The following is a 14,480-nucleotide window of genomic DNA, read 5'->3' as shown; positions in this document are numbered from 1 at the left end:
CCCAGGGAAGGGTCTAACTTTCATTACACACTGTAGAAGCAGTCTTGTGGAATCAATCATAGATGTTAAGCTATATGTAAAAAAAGCTTAATCACAAAATGTTTTTTAATGATACGCAAAATAATAACAATACTAGCAATGAGAGAAATGTAGAGAGGAAAAAGACTAGTGATTTCAATCCTCCTTTAAATCTCACCCTTGCTGCATTTGAAAATGGATGTGAGGCAGACATTCTCAAAAAAAATTTACAATGTCAGTAAGGAAGAACTAAAGGCTCTGAAATACCTCAGCAGAGTTAAGTCTTGTAGAGTAATGAAAGCTGACAAGGGGGGGGGGGGTAATTCTGGTAACACAACTGTCATGTCTAATAGTAAAATTGAAACAATGCTTAACCATGAGCAATTTTACTGCAAAAGGGAATTAAATGATACAATATACAAGGGCAGTTTAGAATGATGCATGACAGTGATCTGTTAAATGCAAGATTACTACACTTTTTGACTACTCCACATCCCAAGACCCCCTTTTTTTTTGGAATACCAAAGCCCCACAAAAACTTGCTTGACCCACAATATAGGCCAGTGATGGCTAGTGGAGGAGCAATCACTGAAGCCAGGTCCGCCTTCATAGATATGCAAATCAAGCCCCTAGCCAAGGGAAACACGTCATTTATACTTGACACACTGCATTTTGAGTAAAATACACAATATTCCTGTCAGTAACAACACTATTCTCGTCACCATTACTGTGGAAGCACTGTACACAGTGCTTCAACAACGCTATTGTGTACAAGCAGTCATGGAAGCTACAGAGTCGACATGCCAGATGAAAGAGAAACACTAGGAAAACTACTAGATCTAATCCTACGGAACAACTGCTTTCACTTTAATCACAGCTACTACAGACAGACAGCTACAGGGTCAACCATGGCCCCACCCTTGTTAATGTGGCACATGAAAAGTGGGAGAATTATTTCATTTACAATAGTATCTACCAGGAGTCAATAAAGTGTTACTTGTGCTCTACTGATGACATTATCATAATATAGGAAGGGGATTCAAAGTCTCTGAAAGAATGTTATTATTCTATCAACACCAACACTGGACTCCTCAAATTTACTACCTGCAACAGTAAAACCCCAGTCAACTTTTTGGATGTATCCATTTCCAATGACCCAATGGGGGACCTCTTAGCAAAAACTTGTGCAGAAAACCTACAAGGGTCAACATGCCTTTTCATAATCACAACATACACCCACAGATCACAAAGAAAGTCCCAGGGAACGAGGATGGCCAGCATCAAAAGAAACAAATGACTTCATCACCAACCTGTGGAGCTTAAAGACTTCATTATTAGGAGATGCAGTGACACCATGTTAAGAATAATCTTAGATCCGATTCAATCCCTAAAAGAAAATGAGGACCCAATCTTATGTGACTCTCCAGGAAGGCTCAATAGACAGTACACCCACCTCTAAAAAGACCCCAAAGAAGAGGACAAAGTATGGCTTTGACTTTTACTAAAGACTATAAGGAATTCGTGAAAATGATCACTGACAACTGTGGCATTATAACAAATAAAGCACATTGCAAAAATCCCAGGGCCTGGTTCCACCTTTGTTTTCAAAAATGCCAAAAGAGTGAGGGGCTGGCTAGAAACCAAGGGCAAACTGGATATCACCAACAGGGATACCAAAGGTTGTGGGCCTCCTAACTGCAGCTTCTGCCAACACCGTAGCAGCACAAACCACTCTGAATGTCCTGCGCTAAAGAAAAGAACACTGAGCACCTTAAGAGGTGACTGCAATGCAGACGTTGTAATACACAGAGTCCATTCTAATACCTACAGTGTGTTTTATCTAATACCTACAGTGTGTTTTACATGGGGAAGACAGTCAAATTCAAAAGAAGAATTGCACTTCACCTATCTAACAAATCATAAAGCTTATACATCCATTGACAAATCACTGCATAGATCTCCTTGAACATAACATTTTTAAGTTCCACATTGTGGACATCTTAAGAGATGGGTCCATTAGAAGGCAGCAAAAATGCTGTGCTTTAGAAAACTGAGCTAAAATGGCAGATAAACGCAATGCTCACAAGGCATCAGGAATGAACTCCAGCTGTTCAATCAAAAGCATCTTAGCCATGAGAAAGGCCCACCATAAAGCCTTCTATAAACTTTGTTGCAAGGTTTAGGACATTTAAGCATAGGCTAAATGTTTTAAACCACCTCTCACACATTATTATGGACTTTGGTGGCAACTGTGGCTCATGTATTGTTTTTGTAATACTTCCCATGTCTGCATAACTGTCTGTTCATGGACCTTATATACAGAATCTTTTACATAGTATTTCTATGGGATATTGTAAGCCTGATTTAATTCCATACATGATACTGTTCCATATATAATACTGAATTATTTGGTTTATGTTTCAAAACATTTTTAAAGTTATTTCAACTGCGTTACATAAGTGGATGCTCTCGAACAGTGTTTCAAACTGTTATATAAAATGATTTTTCCCTATACTCACTGTAAAACTGCTCTTTTCAAATGTAAGGAAGGTGGCAAAAGGTCTTAAGTTTGCTTAATGGCTATTCTCACGTCAACTAAAAGATCTGAAGGTGATAATTATCTTGCCCATCCCTGACACACTGGGGAAGAGCTGTTTGCCTTTGTGTAGCTTGGATTTCATTGTTTCAAAATACTATATAAAATGTTTATTCTTATACTCTCTATAAAACTACTTCAGAATTAAGAAGGTTTGCAAAGTGTCTCAAAAGTGTATTCAGTTGCTATTTCGATCTCATACAAAAAAAATCTGAAGTTAATAACCTCACCCCACTTTCTAAAAGACAGCCACCAAGATCTGCTTGAATTTGTGTCATGCATGACGGATTTTAGATTTCTGGGATGAGATTCTCTACATCATTGCATACTTTCAACAGCATAGGATATTTTGTTTCACTCTTTACTTTTAGCAACATGAGCCCTGTGAGAGAAGGCATAGCAAATTCCAGAAGTATGAGCCCTGTACAAGCGGGCACAGCCACAAATATATAAACGTAATAATCCTGTATTATACACAAAAATGCAATGTACTTTTCAGACGGACAACTGGATGCCTAAAGGCAAAAGAGTTCCTGAATGTTTACTTGCGCTATGAATTCTGTGCTTATTTGTCCTGTTTTATTTATTTTTTTTTAATTTTGCTCCTTTAAGTTGTCTAAAGGTGGTAGTTTATCACTTCTATCACATACTGTTTACAAGAGATACCAAACACTGTTAAAATTTAAAAATAAGACTTTGTTATGTCAGGGTACCACAAACACACCAGCATATCTCTCAACCACCAGATGAGAGAATTAGGAAAATCAGCAATACCTAATCAACATACAATATGCATATTCAAATAAGTATATTAATACACATGCCCACACAATCACACAACAGTTATAGACTTCTTTTACTACAGAAGATGCATTAACTGACATTTTATTAATATGTCTGTGCCTCAGGTTTACAGTACAAAAACCTTTTCCCATTTGGCATTCCTGCAAATCAGTGCATTAACTGACTCCAAGACAGAGACTGACACTCACACTCACACACTCCCTGGTCCCAGTGGGAACACAATTTATATAATTTTTTAAAGTCTGCATATGCCATGTCTATCTCGCAAACTCTTAGTGCAAGAAACCTGGACAAATACTAAAATAATGAGGAGGCAATGGCCAAAAAACAGAGACAGATTTTAAATATTGCTCTTATAAACTCAAAGTTGCTAGTACACCAAGATTTGTGCTGACATGTTGTTTCAAAAGGGTTTGACATCTGAAACTCAAATAAATGCTTATTTAATGACTTCAGTCCTCTGTGATTTGCCAGAAAAAAACAAATTTTATGAGGAGCAGACCAAAAATGTGAGGCAAATATCTGGACAGTTGAGACGTACAGTTCTACTTGTTTCCAGTGCAGATAGCTTGCAATTCTGTAATGTGTCTAAACTGTTTCAGTAACTTAACTACATAGTTTTCATGATGTTAAAAAAAAAATAAATAAAAACCAAGTCTGAAACTTAAATGTATGTCATTCAATCCTCCTTGATTTGCCAAAAAACAATAAATGTTATGAGGAATGAATGGACAAAAAATGAGGCAAAAATCTGAATATTTAAGTTTGGCACATGGCTAGCTAGTGACCAAGTTACTTATCTATTTAAGCTGCAGGATGGGGAGGTTTAAATCCAATCCACAAGTCCTGTGGAAGGAGAACAGAAAACCAAAACCACAGACCTCCTGCAAATAACTCTTCCTACAGGCAGGAACTCCAGCTGCAATCTACCAAATGATTGGTAACTGCACTGACTGCATGCTCTCAGCTTCAAAACAATAAATCCATTTTTCTTCACAGCCTGCATGGTCCCCCCTTGAGTTTCAGCAGGCACTAAACTCTTCAAAATTGATCATTTTCATTGCCGTGCAATATTCCTTCCTGCTTTCTAGTTCAAAAATGAGTGAACCACTCTCCATCCGGCCCTGCTAACATGCAGACCTTGCTGATCTAACTGAAGATGGAAACCGCAACATGTATGCTTCTGCATGTAAGAAAGTTATGAAGCAAGGAAGAAACTGGTCAGCAGCATGCAAATTAGATGTAGTAAAGCACTGCCCTGACAGGCTGAAACATCTACAGCCAGATCAGAGGTCACTTTACCACAAATCTCGAGTGCACAAGCACCCAAATTGGGCAGTTGAGGAATTAAGCTTATTTAAAAATGGGTGCACCTGGGCAATTGGGGATGACTGAGAGCTATGGATACCAGGTACTGCCCCTTTCCCTTAGCTAAACTAATGATGGCTTAATCTTTCCACCAACCAAACCATCTCTACCTAGCCAGACCTAGTATCTTCCCCCTGGAATGATACTATTTGAGCTGCTTACTTGTCAATTTAGAATCAGACAAGAACATTCTTCCATCACTGAATAAAGATATGCTTAAACCTTTAACTGGACTGATTTTATCACCCGAAGACACTACTTTATTTTTGCCAAGTTTTGCAAATTTAGCTGCAGTCTGGATCCAACATTCTGAACAGTTAAATCTTCTTCCTAATTTTCTACTTTATCCTACAGGCTGTTGAGGCTGCAGGTTAGGATATCAGATCAGGGCTTCACAGATTTCACTTTCTTTTTGGATGGCTTTCAGAAAACAGAACCCTCAGACAATTCCCATGAGCATCTTTAGACAGCAGTGAGGGCTACAAATGATGGGCAAGTGCAGTTTATTCTCCTCCGTAACTCATCCAATAGGAGACAAGACTGTGCAACCATCAAGTGCTCTCTGGTATACAAGAAGGCTTTTTATTTGGTGGCTGGCTGGGTTCACACAGCTCCTTCAAAGTAAAATTTGCCCAAGTCCTTTGCAAGAGATCACCCATCAGGTCCTGAGAAGGCTGGCAACAATCCCCCTCCCCCAAATGAGGCATGCGTTACAAACTAAGTTGCTGCTTAAAGCAGCAGAGACTCAGCTAGATCATTAAGTGCACACATGCACCTAATACTGCAGCCTTTGTTAACGTATCATCACATTCACAACTGCAGTAGGCTACACAAACGCCTGCTCTAGAAGCTACAGACTGAATCCTGACCACTTCCACCTTTTGCACACATGGAGAAGTAGGAGAGCTTCTTTAGCATCAGATCCACTGCAAAGGTCTTGAATATCAGGAATATGGACAGATTACATGAACAAGAGCAGCAGCACAAGCAGTTTTCATCTCTCTCTCCTCTTTGTAGTGCTGTTTGTCATGTTTTTCTCACTCTGCAAGTATAACTGGCGATTAAGGCACTAACTCATATTACACTCATCTCCCCCATACAGTAGAGACAATGCTGATGCAGACCTTGACTCATTATTTTTTGACCACAAAGCCACTTAAAGTTTGTATTTAGTCATTCGGTTTTAAAACTTTTCATAGATAAAGTCAGAACAAGGATCATATCTGTGTGACTTTCATAAAATAAATAGGAGGTTCAGGGGATAAGAAAGTTTTCATAATGCAATGCATGATTTCACTAAATGATCTAGCATACAGCATGATCACCCTGAGTACAAAAACTTCAAAGACAAAAAGGCTTGCTGTAAAAGAACAGAGGATGGTACTAATCAAGACCTGTTAAGCAGGAACCCCAATGTCAGGTCATCTCATTCATGTAAAAGACTTGTTTGGGCTAACTTGTTCCAGGAAAGAAACAGAAAATGAGAGAAGGGTCAGAAATCTAAAGGTAAAAAACAACAAGCCTCTAAAACACAAAATAAAACTACAACATGGAATATATATATATATATATATATATATATATATATATATATATATCTATCTATCTATATATATATATATATATATATATATATATATATATAGGGGGTGGGGTTTAAGATGAAACACCCAGCAACACTGGCTTCACTAGCTGAACCACACTAGGACATGCCCTTGGAGAAATAGCACAAAATGGCCCTTGCAGAAAAATACCAAAGTCAGAAATCCAAGAGCAAATTAGGCTGGTCAGAACAAGGGAATCAAACTCAATACACTTATCCACAAAATGCATGGTTTCCACTTAAGAGAAAAACAGTCTGGGCACAGCTTCTTGAAGATATCAAAACAATTAGGAAAAACTCAACTGCTTTATATTACGGATCCAAATATGAAGCTGTAACATAGCATGTCCATGGGGATCCTCTGAGAACCTGTCAAAGTGCACCTCTGAAGTTTCTGAACTGACCTACAGTAGTGACTGTGGACAGCTGCCAGAGAAGGGGGAGACCAAAAATGTGCAAGAGAGGGACTGTGAAAAGCACAGCTGGAAAGTCCAGCTGGAACTACAGCATGACCATCCTAAACTGTAGGAACGCTACTCGTTTTTATGACTAAATTGAGCTAACTAACCAACAGCAGAAGTATGGCACCCTACCATTAATATGGGTTGCCCAAAAGACCACAATTAAAATATCAAAACAGTTTAGAGAAGGAGCAAAAATGTCCTCCTGAAGACCACCAATGTGTAACGATTAGGAAATTCTGCTTTCAAAGCCCATCAAAAAGGCAAAAGTGCCAATTATAGAGTGACAGGAAAAAAATTATGTCCTCAAAACCAGTCACAACATCCTTCAAAAATGATATTGATAGTCAAATGGAAAATAAGTAGATGCTCCAGACTGCCAATATCACAATAAACATATACAGTTAAGTCTAGGGGAAACAACTATCCTGGACTGAGAAACCTAATGTGCATCCCTAGAGGGACAAATGGCATCATACAATGGATGTGAAGAGCTGCAAAGAAAGGAATATTTGATGGTAGAAGTTGAGACCATCAGTCCCAACATCCCATGAATCAGATTTGAAAAAAGGATAACGTACACAAAGTTGCCCTAACAGGGACTGCAGTAAGCAGCTCAGTGACTCTTGCATTGTCCCAGACAAAGTTGAACCTATGGAACCAGTGCCATGTTCCACAATAGAAGTGGTGAAAGACTGAGCATGCTGTGAGGATACAGAATGACCAGACACTGCTCCAAGATACAACAGGCAGACTTTTGCCAAACCAAGTACTCCAGTACTCAAAAGTAAATGCTTCGGAACAGAATGATTTAGTAAAGCAGGTTGAATTGGATGCATATAAACCAACTCCTGAAGATGCCCATTTCTAGATGAAAAGAAGTCCTGAAGTCCAACAGGATAGATGTCTAGATTCATAGATAGGTTCATAGATTAGTACTAGACTAACTGCCCTTTTGGACCATTTGAAGCCTAGCCAGTTACCTCATGTGTGAATCAAACCTTGCACCTTGTGTCTTTAAGGTAAACACCTTAACCATTATGTCTAAACATGAACATGTAAAGCAAAGAAGACAGACTGCTTCCTGGACTGTCAAAAGATGGATGACAAAGTCCTCAAAGGGCTAACTGATTTTGGAACATGAGAGCAACAGGTGATCTCTTAGAAATAGGAAGATTGTAGCACAGACTGCAGCTGAAAGTGCAAAGATCCATGACGCTTGGGCATGGGTAACATCTTTACAGGTTGTGTCCCCATTTTGGAACCCTGTTAAGAGCAAAATGGTTGAGGAAGATTTAATTTTAAAAGGGTGCTGAAGAAAGGGGATCTAATCAGTATGGACAGGGCTTACTAGGCTTGTGTAATAAGCAGGCTTTAGCCAGCATATAAACATATATAATGATCCCTGGGAAACACAAAACCAAGCACGTTAGTACAAGACCCCAAATGCAGCAGTCAGAGTAAGTGTACCTGTCCTGTCAAACAATGCCCTGACAGACGTGTTATGTGCTGTCACAGAATCTAAATTGGAAGGAGATGATTCTTCAGCTCACAGGTGAGCATATAGGAACTCTACCTTGAGACATTCCCAAAAAGAGGTCTACAGTACTTGGCAAAGCGCTCACTGCATTTAGTATGTGGCCAAGCCCTCACTACACATGGAAATGCATATAGGGCAATGGATATACATAGCATTTGTGCTATGAAATCCGAACACTTGGACTCGTGTTTTTTGGGAAGATGACCGAGATGGAGCGTCAGCCAGGGTCTTGGCAAGAGAAGGTTGGCAGCTGTTGGTATGTATATATATATATATATATATATATATATATATATATATATATATATATATATATAAAATATATATATATATATATAAAAAAGAATGACCTAATGGATGCAGGAGGAATTAAGGCCCATCCAGAGCAGGCTGACCTATTTTTAGGTGGACTCAGCTGTGGTACATACAAAACAGACAGTAAAATTATCAGTACTCCTGGAGGTGAGGGCTATGTCAGGCCAAAACATTCTTCCATCTCCATTTCACAACTGACTAACAATCAGCCCTGAAATACCAACAGAAAAGCAACTTTTAGAACACACTGTGAAACTGAGTGATTAGGAGAGGCTAGCACGCTATCTTAAAGGTACAAAGAAAAGTGGGGATGTGGCTTCACGTATCAAAACTGCAGGAAATGCTTCTGTTTTATGTTCATTAGGTGTTGAAGATATGAGGTAAGACCAACCTCTACCCTCATCCAACAGCACAATGAGGTATAGTTTAGTAGAATGACACAATGTGCCCACCCTCTCCCCCAAAAGTACATCCCGGACAGCTTTGTGCTGCAGCCAGTTTGATAAACAGAATGAACAGGGCAGAGAGTACATTTCTGAGACTCAGTCTAGGTTACAGGTTGAAGCTACAGGAGAACAAGAGAGCCAAAACCCCTCTTATCTTCTTGGGAAGTCAGCAGGGCAAAGACAATCAATGATTCTAATGCAGTCCAGCTAAGGATGCCAAAAGTCCCATCATCAAAGACAGCAACAACAGATATATTGTCAACGATGATTAAAGTGTTAGTGTTAATGTTGTTCGTGACATGACTCTCAATGTTGTCAACATTGCTAAAGAAAACTGCCCAAGGGAAATTGCTCCAATCAGCCATACTAATGGCAGGCTAAACACAGAGAGTACAGGGTAACTGGATGGCTGAGCCTGCAAACAAGGGCAAGTATATTTCTTCAAACTGTGGGAAAGAGCATCTGTGTCAAAAACAAAGCTGGCAACTCCTTAAGCACCTTTTGACATAGAGGCCTTTGATGGAGGTTAGTACCATAATCCCCTGATGAAGGTTTTGCAAATATGATGCGGCACCTATTTGTTTGACATAATTCACTCTTTACAATGGTGCTGGTGTTACTGGCAAAAAAAACCCTCCTTGGCTGTTTGAATGAGGACATGGTCTTTTCTTGGAAAAATGAAAATCATCATCTTCAAGAGCTTATAGGTATTTCCTGCACTTCTTAACATATCAATAGGGTGTGCAACTCAAATGAGTAAGGTTAACACAGACTGAGTGCCAATCCTTGTTCTTTTACAGCCTGAAGCAAAAGTAATAAACAAAACAGTAAATTAAATCACTCTTAAAGGCCAAAATAAACCATCCAGATATAAAACTGAGCAGTACTACTGCAAGAAGTATAGAAAAAAACTCCATAGGCATGAGCAACTGTAGTGGGGTGCAATAGAAGAGGTCTAAGTTGTCGAGATGTTCTGTAGATATTTTAGTCTACATGTCTCTCATATATACACTGAGAATTTTTAAGAGGAATCTCAGGCAATAAGAAAAATCCACCTGAGGCCGCCATTTTGCTTTCTGATTCCATTGTGCTACAAGATGCAAAATTGCTTTCCAATAAAACTGCCTTTTTCTCCAAGACTTTTTGCAGTACATTTATGCGAACAACCAGATTTTGAAGTCTCTGCAGTACTTTTTCTGTTATTTTCAGTACAATTTACACAATTAAAATTAAAAAGAAAATGGAATGTGGCAACCTTCCAGGGGGCAAAAGTGTACAAGACAATGAAAGAGAAAGAAATGTGGCAGTTGACTGCAACAGGGAATATAGCAGGAGTTGGTCAGCTAATTCTGCAATTCCAATTAAAAAGAATTACTTATGTTGAGAAGCACTTTCAGACAACCTAGTTTTTTTTTTCTCCACTGCAATGCAGCAGTGAAGTTTTAAATTAGGGGTATGCGTGAGGCCTCTTCCTGCATGAGGGGTATGGGGAGAAGAGTTGTCTCAAAGCAAAAAAGCAAAACTTTGTTTCATGTTCATGACAACTAGACCTCAGCATAATCTCTTTGCAGTAAGAAGAGTGATAGTAATGGTCTTTATATACTAATTACTAACCTCTACAAAACATATCTGTATGGTTCCAGAGTTTAACACTCAAACCTAAATAGCACCCATCATGGGAGATAATCTTATAGGTTCATAGGTAGGTACTAGGCTACTGGCCCAAGGGCCTAAGTAAGCCTAGCCAACAAGGTTCCCTGGCTTATGCCACTCAAGAAAGTTATGTTCCTGTGCCTCTGTGCCCCAGAAGTGATCCCCGGGGTGTATTTCCTATTTCCCATCCACTCATTAAGATTTTTCTTGAAGAGTGCTAATGAGGAACTTTGCTTGACATAGATGGGTAGCTTGTTCTAGAGTATGGGAAGTCTTTGGGACAGGAATCTATCCCTCCAGCATGTCCTGTTTACTGTAGTGACAAGGTTTAGGTCCCTAGAGCGTGTAGCTCGGAGGGATTGGGATTTCTTTAGGTGCAGCATGTCCAATGGCTCTGGGTTTAATATAGCTTTATATGCTAGGCAGAGATCACCTAGGAGTAGGCAATATTCTACTGGGTAAAGCTGGAGATTGTTGAGACGGTCAGTGTAGGGCATCTGTTTGAGGCCAGTAATCCTCTTTGTGAAATACTTCTGTGGCCATTCCAGCTGCTGCAGATGTCTTGTGAGGTACATTCCAAAAGGGACGTTGTACTCTATAATGGGTCTAATGAGTGTCAAGTACAGGGGAACAATGACCTCTCTTTTTTCCTGGATGAGAACCCTTTTGTGATGAGGTGTGCCACGTAGAAGGATTTCCTGACTACTGTGTCGATGTGATTATCAAAGGAGAGACTACTGTCCACCTGGGTCCCAAGGTCTCATCACACATTCGGCGTTAAGTAGACTGCCGCCTATGTGGTAGTTCATGGGTACAGAGTTTTTACTAAAGGGGATGACAATGCACTTTTTGGCACTGAGCTTGAGGCCATGGCTCTGACACCAAGCATCTGTTTCAGTGAGGCCCTTTTGCAGTATGTCTACATCATTTGGGGACTCAACTATGGCTCCTAGTTTGCAGTCATCTGCGAACTTCATTAGCCAAAGGCCTTCTGTGTTAGCCTGTGCTTCAGAGAAGTAGATACCAATCAGGAGAGGTTCCAGGACTGAACCCTGTGGTACTCCACTTGTCACTGGTTTGAAGTCAGATTTGGAGTCTGCAACCTTTACAGTGTGGGTTCTGCCAGTGAGCCAGTTGGCAACCCATCTTGTGACATAAGGATTTATACCTAGCTTAGTGAGTTTATCTATAATTCCAGAATGGGGGAATGGTGTCGAAAGCCTTGGCGAAGTCAAGATAGACTGTGTGAACCAACTTACCCTCGTCTACAGCTTTGTTGACTGCCTCAAAGTCGTCCATCAGGTTCAGGAGGCATGATCTGCCTTTCACAAACCCGAACTGGGTGGGGTCCAGAGTTTTGGAGGTTACCAACGTCTTTCTTTGAGTTCCATGATGATACATTCCATGGCCTTACAGACCAGGCTCATCAGGCTAACAGGGCAATAGTTCCTGGGATCCGTGGTGGCTCCCTCTTTGTGGAGAGAGATAACTGTTGCTGTGCGCCATACAGTGGGCACAAAGCCCGATGTGAGGCTATGATTGAACATGGTGCTTAGTTCATTCTGAAGTTCCTGTAAAACGCAGCCTGGGATGTTGTCCAGTTCCATGGATGCTGTGCTTTTGGCTTTAGAGAGTGCAGTTTTTACCTGTGTAGTTGTGATTACAGGGACTCTGCATTCTTTCTGTATAGATATGGGCCCTTTAGAGTGGGTGAGGGGGGGGGGGTAAAGTTAGCACTGAACCTATCTTCCAGGATGTTGGCAATATCAGTTGGTTTTGTAATTTTCGTGCCGTTGTGCTGTAACTCAGAGCTAATCTGGGTGTTGCCATTGAGATTCCTGACATAACTATAGAATGCTTTGTGGTCGTCCTTAGAATCAGTGATTTTGTTTTCGTAACTAGCTTTGGAGGATCGTACAAGGGATCTTAGCTTCTTACGGAGGCTGACCAGGAAGCTTCTCCACTCATGGGATTTTACTCTCTTTTGCAAAAGTTTCTTCCCTCTGCTGTAGAGTTGGTTTATGGCAGGGGACCACCGGATGGGCTTCCTTTTATTGGAGGATAGTGTCTTTGTGCTGTTCGGGATAGCATGATCCATGCACTCATGTAAGTGCTTATAGAGCTAATTTGTGGAGGATTCAGCAGTCCTAACTGTATTGTCCAACTGCACGGGTGTCATGAAGTTCACCACTTCTGTCTTACGAAGCATGAAGTTGGCTTTGGAGAATTTTTTACCATTGTTTCCTTAATGGGGGGTGGGGGTGGGATGTGGATATCTAGGGTGATTAGCTTATGGTCGGATCTGACCAATGAGGCGTTGACTTCAGGTGTGGAACACCAGTCACTCATGCTGGTAATGACTAGGTCTAGGATATTGTTGCCCCTGGTGGGGGTGTGGATAAGTTGATCCAGGGTATTAGAATTAATGAATTCCAGAAAGCGTTGTGCGAAGGAGTTGGTACATGAGTAGTTTTCCCAGTTAATGGGGGTAGTTGAAATCACCCATTATTAGGGTGTTTGGTTGAACCCTAATATTTTCCAGTATATCAAGAAAAGAGGCATAGGAATCCTGGGGCATGGTAGGGGATCTTTAGCAAGCTACAATTTGGATTGCAGTTTTGCCCACAGTTAGCTGCACTTGGATAACCTCGGATGCATTATGCTGAGCAACTAGCCTGGAAGTGTGGATATCCTTACTGAATATGGACACCTCCACCTTTGGTGTTCCAGGGTCCAGGTTAGATGGACGAAAAGTGTGGTATCTGTTGTAGCCTGGTAATGCAGGGGTGCACTCTGGAGCCTTGAACCAGATCTCAGTCACTGCACAGATATCGATGTTCTCCATTTTAAGGAGTGCTTAGGAGTGCATTTTGAGATTTAGACTTCTAGCATTGAGTAGCATTACCCTCAGTTTTTGCTTGCCTGTTCCTGTTACGGTGGTGAATTTGTCATTTGAACCTTGCCTAAAAAAAGGCACTATAGGGGTGGCAAGAGCCTTAGCCAGTATCCAGAATCCCAGGGTTGACAGGTGCAGGCCATCTCTGGAAAAGCATCGCAGTCTGTCGACCATGTCGTCCCAGGCAGACAGATACTGGATCCCCTTAGAATGACAGCAGAAGCTTAGCTAATTGTTGAAGTCAATCATTTTGTCCTTGTACTGTGGTATAATTCTGGGCGATGGCAGGATGCTACTCAGGGCTAGGGTCATACCTGCCTGGGCTACAAGAGTGGATAGCTCTTCCACGTCTCTTTTCATGTAGTCCAGGGAGGTACATCTCGGGTCGTTCACACCAACATGGACAATGCCAGTCATATTTGTACTTGTTGTGGAGTGACCTTAGTGCGTGGGTTATGTGGCAGATGCTGGCACCCGACAGACAGCTGACAGTAACCTTCTCCTTGTTTAGCCTGGTGAGTGGGACATCAGTGTGCTTGACTATAGAGTCACCTATGACTAGTGTGTTGGGTACGTTGTTTTGCCTTATGGGCTGTGGTTGAATGGCACACTGAGTCTGTGGGCTGTGTGTCATTTAAGTGGTGTTAAACGTTAAAATTAGAAAACAAGTTCATTTGCTCAAACATCAGGATGAGTGCAGCTCAGTGTCAATTAGCACTACCATTCGGTTAGGCAGCATTAAGCACTGTTGGAAAACTGTCACTTGGCTAAAATCATGAG

General features: G+C 40.8%; 1 protein-coding gene across 1 annotated transcript in view; it reads right to left on the bottom strand.

Annotated features, from left to right (window-relative positions):
* The window catches only part of IQGAP1 (IQ motif containing GTPase activating protein 1), a 1,927,315-nt gene that overhangs the window by 187,546 nt on the left and 1,725,289 nt on the right, over positions 1-14,480 (bottom strand). The gene's annotated exons all lie outside the window — the stretch shown is intronic.

The sequence above is a fragment of the Protopterus annectens genome, chromosome 7.part0 (assembly GCF_019279795.1).
Source record: "Protopterus annectens isolate FY-2018-M chromosome 7.part0, PAN1.0, whole genome shotgun sequence".
NCBI lineage: Eukaryota > Metazoa > Chordata > Ceratodontiformes > Protopteridae > Protopterus > Protopterus annectens.
Note: the sequence above shows the minus strand (reverse complement) of the source record. Positions and strands in the feature narration are given on the sequence as shown.